This window comes from Salvelinus namaycush, chromosome 15 (genome assembly GCF_016432855.1).
Source record: "Salvelinus namaycush isolate Seneca chromosome 15, SaNama_1.0, whole genome shotgun sequence".
Classification (NCBI taxonomy): domain Eukaryota; kingdom Metazoa; phylum Chordata; class Actinopteri; order Salmoniformes; family Salmonidae; genus Salvelinus; species Salvelinus namaycush.
The window spans coordinates 38,211,109-38,223,823 of NC_052321.1; the positions used below are offsets into that span (position 1 = coordinate 38,211,109).

The window sequence follows — 12,715 nt, forward strand, 5'->3', positions numbered from 1 at the left end:
TGGTACTCAATTTAGCTTTGTTTAGATTTTCTTCCGGGTGGTGGAAATCTAGCCGCCAAATTGAAATTATCCAAGGCGCATTAATGTGTTAGCGTTAGATATCGCTAATGCACTTAATTTGTGTTTTTTATATTGCCATTCGCTTACGCATATCCAACAATGGCTGAATAAAAAATAAAAAACTAACGTTACCATAGCTAGCTAACGTCTTATCTCACACGGCGGACACAATGGACGAGCCGTGAAAAGGTAACGTTAGCTAGCTAGCCAAACCAGGAAGCTAACATAACTGCGTGTGCATTATCAATAGTTTATACAGTTTTCATGTTTGAATACAGTTGTGTCAAATGTGCGTCATTTATCTTCCTAGTTTGTTATAAAAACGTTATTATATGCCTCGTTAAAAACAACTGGGAATTATTCAGTGCGTTTAAAACAACTGGAAACTCTGAAAAAACAAACTCCGACTGGGAAAAATCGATATGGTCATCCAACTCGGTGTTCTTTCTAGAGCTTCGGCCTTACGACCTGTTCTCAGTTTTGAACGCAGCATACCCTTCCACAGAGTTGTATTATTTTCCAGAGAACGCATAGAGCGCCGAGTTGATTATCCCTTTTATACCATGGCCATAATTTAACAAATGTACCACTAGAAATGTATTCAACATCCACTGAAGTAGCTAGTTAGCAAGTTTACTAGGGGTGTGTTCGTAAATTCACTCTGGCTATCTATTCCGATTTCAGAGCACTCATACGAGTGTGGCAGAGCGCAGAATAACTGATGAATTTACGAACACACTTGCTATTATTAAAATCGAATTTAGCAATGCCAATAATGTTTTTAATTTGACTTTTGCTTTCAAAAGCAGCTCAAACATAGAACATGTAAGCACTATAGCCATTGAATTCTACTTGCAGATATACTGTGCGTTTATAGGGAAATAATGCATGCGCTAGAATGCCCTTCAAACCAATCAGAAACGAGTATTCAACAATGCCATGGTATAAAATGTATTATCCAAATCTTTTATTTCCACAGATGTTTTGGGGTACTTGAACATATTGGAAATGGAAGCTAACAACTTGGCAGTGAAGCAGCAGGAATTCCGGCAGATTAGTCGCGAGGAAGAGCTGAATGCAACACTACAGGAACTCCTCACTAAAAGACCAGTTAAAAGTTTAAATAAAAGCAAATACACTAAGTAAGTTAGCTAGTTCATTTTCTGAGATCAATTATACGGATGTCACATTACCTATCAGTTGTGGTCTGAATCAATGGATGCTTATATAGCAGATGGGCATCTGTGAAACTCACTCCGCAGACTGAAGTGTCCCCACTTGACGCTTCAGGAGGGCGGTCACGTGTGTTTGCGAGGCAGAGGTCCTGAATTCGACCCTCGGTATGAACTGAATCGGGGGAAGCGGTAGTCGCTAAGAAAGCAGTGTGACGTCCTTTAAACATACTATTATGTGGAGGTGTTAAAGAATGTTTAAAATTTTGCAAACCTGTTTGATGCTACTTAAAACCAAGGTTAACATAGAGGGTGCAGCAGATGTATCTGAGAAGTCAATGTGTGGTTGTAGGCTGCTGCTTAGAGCTCTTACAGTAGTTCAACATTATGTATTTCTTTCTAGTCCCTCCAGAAGCTGAGAACTCTACTGGACAAAACAGGTGTTCCATGTGAGAGGGATGAGGATGACCTGGAGGATGGCTCAGAGAACTCACGACTTCTGCTGTTGATGGCCAGACACACAACTGCAGGACCTGCTTCATGGTCACCACCTTATCGGTACCTATAATCCAAACTTGATCAACAATCTATTTGTGTGTGTGTGTGTTGTATATCGCTTCTTTAGTTTAGACCATTGGTTCCCAACTTGGCCTATCCACAGGGGTGTACTTAAGACTTAGGTCGTCACTAGTTATCACAGCCACAGAGTCATGATTATGGTCACTAAACCCTGCTTATTTGTACAATTTATCTTCAAAAATCAAAATTAAACCTAACCTTAACCACACTGCTAACCTTATGCCTACCCTTAAATTAAGACCAAAAAAGCATTTTTGTTTTCATGAATTTTTACGATATAGCCAGTGACAACAAACGACTCGTTACCATAGGCCTACTGGTAAAATGTACACGAGGGGGTACTTCAGGCTACTCCAGGCCTTGCAAAATTCAGTTGGTGGTACGGTAATTGAAAAGGGTTGGGAATCACTGGTTTAGACATTATCACCAACCATCTATCCACACCTCTTTTGCCTTCGTTGTCTTTCTCAGGTGGGTATGATATAGGCGTCTACCTTGAGACATATAACCTGGAGATGAACCTGTTGTCTAATCTGAGAATTTGTCGCCACAACATCCCTCCATTCATCCCCATGGAGAGGCTGGTCAAGCAGAGCAACATGCAGACAGACGTCAGGGCTTTCCTGTATACCCTCAGCCAATATCTCAATGCCTACGTTGGCCGCAAGCAGCAGCTGCACCTCATCAAGGTATCAGAGTACCAGCCATCCACATTGATATCTGAAATAGAATATTCATGTTATTCGTCTTTTGCAGAACTAAAAATATGCGTTTGTCTGCTCAATGTAAGAGAGGTGTAATAGTCTTTGAATAATCTAGTATAAGAAACTTTTGTTGTGATAATGGCTGTATACAGTATGTTAGATCATGCTATTTGTTTTTCATGGCATTTTGAGATCCTTGCTCTGAAAGCTCCTATAGACAAAATGTATACACCATCGCTCAGACCAGTCTTCTCCCCCTTTTCCCTGTCTGCTTCCAGGAGCTTCATAGCTCTGTTCAGGTGATGGAGAGTAATACTCTCTATACTATACTGGTGCTGATGTTCACTATACCAGGAGAGAAAGCCGGGGCTGCACTGTGTACACTGGAGTATGCCGACCACACACACGATGCCTGCCCAACCGGGTCAACATAGTCTGAAGGTAGAATTCATAAATACCATCTAGATACTTAATATTAAATGACCTTTTAAGGGTTGTTGTTGATGCAACACAGGACAATATGTACTATGCTTTTCTGGAGGATGTTATCTTTAGCCATGTGCATGCCTGTTGCTTCTGTAAAATGATTGATACCTTGCTAGATGCGAGTGAAGCATTTCGCCACACTCGCATTAACATCTGCTAACCATGTGTATGTGACCAATAAAATTTGATTTGATGTGTGTGTGTAGACATCGCGCTGGCCAGTTCTCCACAATGGAAGAAGAACCACGCCCTACTCCTGGAGACCCCAGTACACACAGCCTTAGTGACCATTAAAAAGACCAGCAGTATCGCTTAGTCTGAAGACACAGTATGCTGTAAATATACTCCAGACTGAACCGTTGTTTATGTCAATGTATGAAGTTTATTTTACATTTGTTTTTATACTAATTTATGTCAGTCACTATCTAGGCTAGTAATTGTCAGATACCTATACATGTACTGTATATATTGTTGTTTTAATCTAGTCTGACAACCCTGTTTGTAATATAATGACAATAATACAGTATGTTGTTAAACTAAACTGGCATAGTGTTGACTCATTTGACTGCATCAGTTAACTTAAGGCAGTGGTACTATTCCCCTGAGCGACCCCATATAGACCTCAGAGTAAACCTAATGGTCTACATTTACAGTCCTTCAAAAGTGTATAATTACTTCACAAAGTTTACTAGGAAACCGTGTACATGAAACAAGACGAGAAGATCAGGTTCCCCCCCCCCAAAATAATATAACTGCTTTTTTAACCTGACTTGAATGCAATACTACTTTCATAGGGTTGTTCTCCATTTGCTCACTTCAAGTGTTTTCAGAAAGGTGTTTATTTTTTGGATTAGCTTATCCCTCTGACATTGTTTGAGTCTCTCCTTCTCTCCTCTATAGCATGTTGTTGTTGGCTGGCCAGCTCCTTTTCAGAGATACAGTCAATAGTGGACATTTGCCTCAGTTTCATAATAGAAAACACCCCTGCCTTGCTGTCTCTCTCTGTACTTCACAGAGTGCACTGCCCCTGCCTGTGTCTCTGCTTGGCAGAATGTACGGTTTTGGCCTGCACTGACTGAGATCTCTTCGAGCTCAGCAGTGGTGTTCCTCTATCCTCGACCCCAGCCGTTCTAGGTTTCTCTAGAATGAGATTACTGTGCGATGTCTGGCAACGTGAGACTAGTTTTCCTCCGTCATTGGAAAGAGATTAACTGGAGTCAATCTTCTGTTGTCAGAGACCGAGGCGGCACAACCCACCCTTGCCTTTTTAGTTTCTGATCTCTTTCATGGTTTTGTAGATAGCGGCGCGAGGTTCAGACTTTGAGAAGTAGTCTTTTTTGTGTTCCGTCATCAGTGTCTCCTGAGGATGTACTTGTGCCTCATGTCTAGCAGGTTCAGTATGTGTTGAAGAGTAACGTTCTCCTGGTGATTTCATAAACTTCACATCCAAAACAGACTTTATAGTTCTCTGGGAATTGTTGAACTCTGTTGGTATGTATCTTAAAAATAAGTTTTAAATAGTATAATAGTAGAAACCAACTTGGCTTTGCTGAAGCCTGCCAACAGCCTACCAAATGTTGAACTGTCTATTACAATGTAGAATAAAGCACATCAGCTGACTTTCAATAGTTATTCGTATTACCAGAGCTCCATCTTATTCAAGTATTTCTATGGTGGATTCGCAGCTGCAATTTATGGAAGATGGCTAAACTTTGGCGATAGCAATAGATGGTGAAGTCAAACACTTCAGTGGTTACCATCTGTGGCAACGTTTTTCCTAATGCTTATGACAAATCCAGCTCCAGAACCAGCCATAGAGCCAGCTGGCTAATATTTGGAATACGGTGTAGTAAAAAAGACCTCAACAACCAATAACATTAGCTAGCTAGATAAGGTTAACATGCTGTTGGAAATTCCCACACCCAATTTGTGAATATATATATAAGTAACCTAAACGTGCATTTCATCTCTAGGACAGGAAATTAGGGGGGGCTTTTAATTTGGTTAAATAATTGTGGTGCGTTAAGAACAGACTTCAAGTACAAAAGGACTTGTGGCGGATAACATGGACATGGATAATATATAGTTGGCTGGGTTTTCCGTGCATCGGCAAGACCGAACAGCTACCTCCAGTAAGAGGACGAGTGGTGGTCTGTGTCTATTTGTCAACAGCTGGTGCGCAAAATCTAAAATTAAAGAAGTCTTGAGGTTTTTCTCGCCTGAGGTAGAGTACCTCATAATAAGCTGTAGGCCACACTATTTACCATATATTTTTAGTGGCTGTCTATTTACCACCACAAACCGATGCTGGAACTAACACCGCACTCGATGAGCTGTATAAGGCCGTAAGCAAACAAGAAAATGCTCATCCAGAGGCGGCGCTCCTCGTAGCTGGGGACTTTAATAAAGGAAAACTTAAATCCGTTTTACCTAATTTCTACCAGCATGTCACATGTGCAACCAGAGGGAAAAAAACTAGACTACCTTTACTCCACACACAGAGACGCATACAAAGTTTCCCTCGCCCTCCATTTCGGAAATCTGACCAGAATTATATCCTACTAATTCCTGTTTACAAGCAAAAACTAAAGCAGGAAGTACCAGTGACTCGCTCAATATGGAAGTGGTCAGATGACGCAGATGCTAAACTACAGGACTGTTTTGCTAGCACTGACTGGAATATGTTCCTGGGATTCATCCGATGGCATTGAGGAGTATACCACATCAGTCACCGGCTTCATCATAAGTGCATTGATGACGTCCCCCCCACAGTGACCGTACGTACATATTCCAACCAGAAGCCATGGATTACAGGCAACATCCGCACTGAGCTAAAGGCTAGAGCTGCCGCTTTCAAGGAGTGGGACTCTTTACACAGACGCTTACAAGAAATCCTGCTATGCCCTCCGATGAACCATTAAACAGGCAAAGTGTCAATACAGGACTAAGATTGAATCCTACTACACCAGCTCTGACGCTTGTCAGATGTCGCAGGGCTTGCAAACTATTATGGACTACAAAGGGAAGCCCAGCCGCGAGCTACCTAGTGACACGAGCCTACCAGACGAGCTAAATTACTTCTATGCGCGCTTCGAGGCAAGCAACACTGATGCATGCATGAGAGCACCAGCTGTTGCGGACGACTGTGTGATCACGCTCTCCGTAGCCGATGTGAGTAAGACCTTTTAAAAAGGTTAACATTCACAAGGCCGCAAGACCAGACAGATTACCAGGACGTGTACTCAGAGCATGCGCTGACCAACTGGCAAGTGTCTTCACTGACATTTTCAACCGGTCCCTGACCGAGTCTGTAATACCTACATGTTTCTAGCAGACCACCATAGTCCCTGTGCCCAAGAACGCCAAGGTAACCTGCCTAAATAACTACCGACCTGTAGCACTCACGTTTGTAACCATGAAGTGCTTTGAAAGGCTGGTCATGGCTCACAACAACACCATCATCCTGGAAACCCTAGACCCACTCCAATTTGAATACTGCCCCAAAAGATCCACAGATGACGCAATCTTTATAGCACTCCACACTGCCCTTTCCCACCTGGACAAAATAAACACCTACATGAGAATGCTGTTAATTGACTACAGCTCAGCGTTCAACACTATTGTGCCCTCAAAGCTCATCACGAAGCTAAAGACCCTGGGACTAAACACCTCCCTCTGCAACTGGATCCTGGACTTCTTGACGTGCTGCCCCCAGGTTGTAAGGGTAGGCAACAACATATCTGCCACGCTGATCCATTCTACATACCTTTCTTCAATATACTCTGTTCGTCATCACACACTTGAAACATGACCAAATCCTTTACAATTCTTACACTGCAGTGGTTTGGGGACAAACTCTTACAGCGTATCTTACATAACCAAGCCTCACATACGTAGGTATTTGCTCTTTATCAAAAAACAACAAGACCGACACACTTTCTTTTTTCTCCATTCACCCAGCGGGTCAGACCCCAGGCACCAACCACACCAGAATTCTCTTCAGGTATTCAACCTGAACATACGTCATCACCCCTGAGATGACTCCTTTGATGGCTGTTCTACTCCGAAGTTCAAAACACAAAACTTCTGTTGTCCGGATTCTTTATAGGCCCACTGCAATCTTCCTCTGCTCTTCAGAAATACAATTAATCAAAATGATCATTTACACAAGTATTCTCTACTCCAATTTTAGACAATTTCCTTTTTGTTCCAGTTTTCAATACTACTGTTGTCCATTCAGAACATTCATCTTCACCAAATTTATTTGACTCGATGCTTAATTCGAACTCAGCATCCACTTCCGCCATCTTCCCTCGATCACCATTGATCATCTGTCCCGGTTGGGATTCGACCTATTTGCCCATTGACCTTCTCTTCAGTGGGGTTTATTGGCATCCAACGTTATGGTGCATTACCACCACCTACTGTACTGGAGTGTGGGCCAGAGACAGGGAGAAACTATCATGGCACAAGGCGAGACCCAGATGAAGACACAGGAGGAAGATGGTTGGAGTCTTAAAATGTTTATTACTCCAAAGGGGTAGGCAAGAGAATAGTTGTGGACAGGCAGAAGGTCAAAACCAGATCAGAGTGGCAGACAGGCTCATGGTCAGGCAGGCACAAAGTCCAGAAAACAGGCAAGGGTCAAAACCGGGAGGACTGGTAAAAAGAGAATGCAAAAAGCAGGAGAACAGGAAAACCGCTGGTTGACTTGGAAACCTACAAGACAAACTGGCCCAGAGAGACAGGAAACACAGGGATAAATACACTGGGGAAAACAAGCGACACCTGGAGGGGGTGGAGACAATAACGAGGACAGGTGAAACTGATCAGGGTGTGACAGAAACTAAGTCCTACCTGCCCGCCCCCGTTGCTCTTAAAAAAGATATCAAAATATTTGAGACTATATCTAATGATGTTCTACTCAATATACTCTTTAAACTCATTTCCTGTATCCCCTTCTCCCTCATACTAGATCTCAGCCTCTCTCTTTCCCTCTGATACTCCCCACACTGTAGCAATACATGCTCCACCGTATCTGTTTCCTGGCAATAATCACACTTTCCTATTGGATGCTTTCCTATTACATTTAAGGTCTTATTCAACTGGCTGTGTCCCACCCATAATCTTGTAAAAATAGCCTCCCTCTTCTGTCCCTTCCTGCCATCCTCCCCTCCTTGACTTTCCTCTGTACTTGAAATAAATGCCTGCCCTTAGTATCTCTATTCCACTGCTCCTGCCATCTCTGCACCATCACTGTCCATATCAGGCTTTTTGCCTCTGCCGTGCTCATTGAAACTACAACCTCAACATCCCCACTACTAAGTGCTTGTTTAGCCAGTACATCAACTGCCTTGTTCCCCTCCACCCCCACATGGGCTTGGACCCAAGTAAATCTTATCTGTATACCCATCTGTCTAATCCTGCAATGGGTTTGTAGCACCTCATAAAGCAGGTTTTGTCTGCTATGTGAGCTAAAGGACTGGAGACTCATCAACAACGCACATGAATCAGAGCAAATAACTACTCTGTCTGGCTTGACTTCCTCCACCCATTGCAAGGCCAAGAGTATGGCCATAAGCTCCGCCGTATATACAGCCAGATGATCTGTAATACGTTTCCTGACTGCCACCCCACATTCCTGTACTACAAATGCTGACCCAGTACGTCCTGTCCTTGGATCTTTTGAACCATCTGTGTAAATGGTCACAAAATCCTGATGGTATTCATACTACCCACAGTATCTAGACATCTCTTAAACAAATCAAATGGCTCAACACCCTCCCTATCTTAAGTCTCTCCAACACTTCTAGACAACTACTGGAGGTGGGAGTAGCCATGGTGGATTCACAGGTACAGCTACCATTGGACTAAACTCCCTTCCATACAGTCCCATCTCCTTCGCCTGGGTATTACCCACCCACCCAAAGTTTGTGTTCTGTCTTCGCTCATGTTCCCATCACGCCTGTAAAATCCCTTTCGCAGGATGAGAAACCCCATGTCCCTGAAGGTTGACCCAATAATTCATATCCGCCATCTCCACCTATAGGGTAGACACTGGGGAGGTCTGAAACGCTCCACTACATATTCTGAGTCCTTGCCCGTGTATGACATCTAGCCTTTCCAATGAGGTGGCGTCTAAGCAGAGCACTGGGTCCATAGTTCCCCTATCCTTCCTGAACCCACTCTGATGTGGTGATACTAGCCCCCTCCTCTCCAGGAAGTAAGTTAGCCTCTCCGTAATCATACATTCCATAATCTTACATACATTTGATGTTAAAGCTATTGGCCGATAGCTTGTTATACTGCATCAGATGTTGGATGTTATGCGTCCTTTTCAGTACTCTGAGTGCCCTGTTCCTACTCCTCACCATTGCGCCACACTCCTCCGTCCACCATGGGACTGCTTTCCCCGTCCTCCTCCCTGAACTCTTAGGTATAGCCTCAGTAGCTGCCCCCACTAACGCTGTTCTCACCCAGTTATTCATACTACCCACATCCCCTCTCATATCCACCCGAGCCATCACCTGCTCACTCAGCTCCTGAAACGGATCCCCTTTTGCCCTTCCAAACACCCACCTCCTACTCCCTCCGGCTTACTGTCCATACTATGGGGTAATGATCACTCCCTACTGTCGACTCCTCCCATACCTCCCACTCACAGATTTCGGCCATCGCACTAGATACCAGAGTGAGGTCCAAGGCAGACTCTTTCCCTGTGGCTACATCAATCCTGGTCCCTCGGCCATCATTCAGGCACACCGGATCTTTAATTTATCAGATTTTCCATCACTTAGCCATTTCCATCCATCCATTTCCCCCTTCACAGTGTGTTGTGCGCATTAAAATCTCCACACCACATTACCTTACTTCTATCCTGGCCCTCCACCCTCTCCAGCACTTCCAGGTCCAATATCTGACACAGATTATAGAAGTTCTCTACCACTAGCACCCCTCCTCTCAACCACACCTCCACCACCACATATTCCTGTTCAATACCTTTGCCTAGCATCCTGTAAGGAAGTCCTTGCATTATGAAAGTGGCACATCCCCCCTCCCCTACATCTCTGTCCCTACAAACCCCTACATATCCCTGTATGATAAACTCCACAGTCGGTTGGAGCCATGTTTCCTGCACACAAATCACTTCAGGCTTAGCTGGCACATCTACTGTACAATGAACTGCTTGAACTCCTGCCCATTAGCCAACAGGCTTTGAGAATTTCATTGTAGTACTACCACCATAACTAAGATCCAGTAATACATGACTCCACCCTCGGCTGATTGAGGTCATCTCGAACCTCTTCCCATGTCAACCCTGTCATACTCCGATGTCTCCCAGCAGCTTTCACTATTAGCTGAATCCTCTCTGTTTTAGACTCTTCTTTAGCGGTGCTATTGATAGCTGCTGCTATGAACGTCACCAGCTTTATCTTATCTATGTATAACATATCGCTGCCCACCTTCCCCGTAATCCCCGGTCTAGATCCTACCCATCTCTCCCTTGGTCCTGTATCTCCCTGGACCTGGACCACACTCACTGCCTCAGCATATGATACCTTTCTTTTCACTCTCACTTGTTGCACCTCCACCGCCTGCTTCATTGCCTCACACCCACCATATGCCACACTATGAGCCCCATTGACCTACAAATATCCATTTACATAAGTATTCAGACCCTTTACTCAGACTTTGTTGAAGCACCTTTGGCTGCAATTACAGCCTTGAGTCTTCTTGGGTATGATGCTACAAGTTTGGCACACCTGTGTTTGGGGAATTTCTCCCATTCTTCTCTGCAGATCCTCTCAAGCTCTGTCAGGTTGGATGCTCAACAGCTATTTTCAGGTCTCTCCAGAGATGTTTAATCGGGTTCAAGTCCAGGCTCTGGCTGGGCCACTCAAGGTCATTCAGAGACTTGTCCCGAAGCCACTCCTGTGTTGTCTTGACTGTGTTTTTAGGGTCGTTGTCTGAGGTCCTCAGCACTCTGGAGCAGGTTTTCATCAAGGATCTCTCTGTACTTTGCTCTGTTCATTTTTTCCTCGATCCTGACTAGTCTCCCAGTTCCTACCGCTGAAAAATACCCCCCACAACATGATGCTGCCACCACCATGCTTGGTGTTGTAAAGTGTTGGTCTCATGTTTCATGAGCTGAAATAAAAGATCCCCGAAATGTTCCATATGCACAAAAAATGTATTTCTCTCAAATTTAGTGAACAAATGTGTTTACATCCCTGTTAGTAAGCATGTCTCCTTTGCCAAGATAATCCATCCACCTAACAGGTGTGGCAAATCAAGAAGCTGATTAAACAGCATAATCATTACACAGGTGCACCTTGTGCTGGGGACAATAAAAGGCCACTCTAAAATGTGCAGTTTTGTCACACAACACAATGCCACAGATGTCTGAAGTTTTGAGGGAGTGTCCAATTGGCATGCAGACTGCAAGAATTTCCACCAGAGCTTTGCCAGGGAAGTGAATGTTAATTTCTTTACCATAAGCCACCTCCAATGTCGTTTTAGAGAATTTGGCAGAACGTCCAACCGGCCTCACAACCGCAGACCATGTGTATGGCATCGTGTGGGCGAGTGGTTTGCTGATGTCAACATTGTGAACAGAGTGCCCCATGGTGGCAGTGGGGTTATGGTATGGGCAGGCATAAGCTACAGACAATGAACACAATTGCATTTTATCGATGGCAATTGGAATGCACAAAAATACAGTGATGAGATCCTGAGGCCCATTGTGAGGCCCATTTTTTTCTGTGACCAACAGATGCATATCTGTATTCCCAGTCATGTGGAATCCATAGATTAGGGCCAATTGACTGATTTCCTCATATGAACTGTAACTCAGTAAAACCAATGAAATTGTTGCATGATGCATTTATATTTTTGTTCAGTATATGTAGGGGTAAAAGTGACTAGGCATTCAGGATAGATAATAGAGTAGCAACAGCCTGTGTGGAAAAGTGTGGCTGTGTGTGGCGCCAATATGCATGTGTGTGAGCGTATGTAGTGTGTGTGTTTGTTGGAGTGTCAGTGTAGTATGTGTGAGTGTGTGGGTAGAGTTTAGTGAGTGCGCATAGAGCCAGCGCAAGACAGTCAATGCATAAATTCAATAAACAACAATAATAAAGGGGGTCAATGTAAATAGTCCGGATAGCCATTTGATTAACTGTTCAGCAGTACTGCTTGCCGTGCAGCAGCAGAGAGAACAGTCTATGGGTGGCTGGAGTCTTTGAGCATTTTTAGTGCCTTACTCTGACACCGCCTGGTATAGAGGTCCTGGATGACAGGAAGTTTGGCCCCAGTGATGTACTGGGCTGTACTCACTTTCCCTCTGTAGCGCCTTGCGGTCTGATGCAGAGCATTTGCCATTCCATGCGGTTTAATTATGAATCAAGGGTTTGTGCTTGCAACATTGAATGAGTATTTGATAATATGTCTATTATATGCAAACAATTCAGTGTGTATATACAAATCTTACACATACAGAGAGATAAATCTATACAGAGAAAACATTTAATCAACATAGACTTAAGAGATTTTTTTTTTTTAGCAGATGTCATCCAGTTGGACCCAGTTGGTGGGTCCAACTGGGAGAGGATGTGGTAGCAGGATTACAAGATTATGTTATTTATGCACCAAATTGTTGTTTTATTTAATAGAGTAAGGTTCTTAGGACTCTCTCCTTTCTGAGTTAACTGAGAGGGT

The 12,715-nt window shown here is 43.7% G+C and overlaps 1 long non-coding RNA gene across 1 annotated transcript; it reads left to right on the forward strand.

Moving 5' to 3' along the window:
- Positions 1 to 3,506, forward strand: LOC120059952. Its single transcript, XR_005478185.1, has 6 exons — positions 1 to 249; positions 1,040 to 1,202; positions 1,636 to 1,790; positions 2,283 to 2,500; positions 2,794 to 2,956; positions 3,208 to 3,506. It is a non-coding gene; the product is annotated as an uncharacterized LOC120059952 (long non-coding RNA).
- The last annotated feature ends 9,209 nt before the right edge of the window (positions 3,507 to 12,715 follow it).